Raw genomic sequence first — 2,371 nt, 5'->3', positions numbered from 1 at the left:
ATATTTCTCATTGCTTCTGTACAGCATTGTGGGCTATCGCCCCGCCCCTTTTAAAGAGGGTCGCTGCCTAGCCGTGCCAACCCTCTGCAGTGTGTGCCTGCGTTTCCTCCTCATGGCAGACGCACTTATAAATAGGCATGAGGGCAGCTGAAGGCTGCGCAGGGACAGTTTGGTGTGCGCTGTGGACACTGCGTCGTGCGGGGGGGTTGGGCAGCATGTAACCCAGGAGAAGTGGCAGCGGAGTGTCATGCAGGCAGTGATTGTGCTTTGTTGGAGGTAGTGTGGTGCTTAGCTAAGGTATGCATTGCTAATGAGGGCTTTTCAGAAGTAAAAATTGTTGGGGGGGGCCCACTCTTGCCGCTATTGTGGCTTAATAGTGGGACCTGGAAACTTGAGATGCAGCCCAACATGTAGCCCCTCGCCTGCCCTATCCGTTGCTGTGTCGTTCCCATCACTTTCTTGAATTGCCCCGATTTTCACAAATGGAAACCTTAGCGAGCATCGGCGAAATACAAAAATGCTCGAGTCGCCCATTGACTTCAATGGGGTTCGTTATTCGAAACGAACCCTCGAGCATCGCGAAAATTTCGTCCCGAGTAACGAGCACCCGAGCATTTTGGTGCTCGCTCATCTCTAGTCCAGATGTCTTCTTCTTCCTGCATTTTGCGGAGTGTTTTACACTTCCCTTTCCATAGAAATACATGTGCAAAACACGAACATGAGAACGAACCCGTTGGAATCAATGGGTTCTGTTTTCTGCGTTTAGTGTGCGCAGATTTTGCGTGTGCAAATAGCTGCGCAAACCCAGTCATGTGAAGAAGCCCTAAGCCTGATTGGGCATGTCAAATAAACAGAAACCACATTATTTTAGTTTTTGGAAGTACCGACAGCTTTACAGCAAAAAAGCGGCTGAGACCCTTTAAGAACAACAATAGGGCCCCTTCACATGAGCGTATGCACAAAAACGCTTGCGTAATCGCAGCACATTTGTGCCTTGAATGATGCACTTTTGCACATATTACTGTACATTTTGCACTCGCAGGGCCGGCTCACAACCGGGCCATGATTTTAACCCTTTCCAATCCACTGTCTGACGTCTTAGGACATTATGATTTAAGGCTGTACAGCTCTGATGTTGGAAGACGTCCGTCGGGGTTCTCTTACTGTATATTGCCAGCCTCTCTGCTGTCGGAGCCTATCCAACGTGTCACCTCATGCAGTACTGGCTTTAGCCAGCAGATAGCGCCGTGGTATAACAGCAGAAAAAGAGTAAGCCCCCTAGGGAAACCAGGATACAAATTGGATTGGAAAGGGTTAAAGGCTGTTTAATCCAGATGTGTTCTTTTTCCCAACGTATTGCGCAGGCATTGAGTGTGTATTGGCGCACTTCCCATAGACTGCGGATCAGACGGCTTATATTGACTTCAATGGAAGCCGTCTGTGCGGGACACGCACTGTATTGGAGAGAGTTTGCAAAACAAATCCGCATGCTTTCATTCATGTGCGGACGCCCATGCTACCTTATGGGTGGCTAGATTTGAGGATCCGCAAATCAGATTCGCCCGTGGACATTGGGCCTAAGGGCGTACTCAGACGCCGCAGTGTATTTGTACATGAACGAGGTTGAGGAGGTATATTTGTGTGTACTTTTTGCACACGTAAATAATGTGCTTTTTCTGTGGGTCATTACAAACGTGACGATATCAAATTTATGATATTTTTTTTACATAGTAATGGGGGAAAGATGGTGTTTTGACTTTTTTAAATGTATTATTTTTTTGCACTTTTTTATTCCTCTCCCCCCGTGGTATAATACACTGATATACTTCAGTATAGCAGTGTATTATGTTAACTGTGACGCTCAGCCAGAGAATAACGCCAATCCGTAAAAAGGCATATGTGCGGTCAGTAAGGGGTTAAGATCGTGTGGCTCCGACCACTGGGCCCCGACTACCCTGCATGAACAGAGCGAAGGTCGAACATTCGCTCCATTCCTTTCAATGACACCGGACATTGCCGATTGGGCGAACTCTCCCGGGAGGCATATTAACAACTTCCTCCGCACTTCTGCCACAATCACAACCTGATTGGTTGTTTGGGTTGGCGTCCAGCAACCTGATTGGTTGTTTTCACAATTCCAGCAACCTGATTGGTGTTTGTGGCAGAAGTGCGGAGGAAGTTGTTACTATGCTCCTCGCAGCCGTCATTGAATTAGTGCGCACGCGCGACTTTCACTATAGACCTGAGGTCCAACTGCTCAGCGGTCATACAGCTCCCCTCTGAGGGGCGCCCGCACGTAACACCCAGTTCTTGACCCTCTCCGCGTATAACCACCGCCCACCGCAGTGTTCTCGCATCAGCTCCGCCTCCT

Source organism: Eleutherodactylus coqui, chromosome 6 (assembly GCF_035609145.1).
Source record: "Eleutherodactylus coqui strain aEleCoq1 chromosome 6, aEleCoq1.hap1, whole genome shotgun sequence".
In the NCBI taxonomy this organism is placed as follows: Eukaryota; Metazoa; Chordata; class Amphibia; order Anura; family Eleutherodactylidae; genus Eleutherodactylus; species Eleutherodactylus coqui.
Note: the sequence above shows the minus strand (reverse complement) of the source record.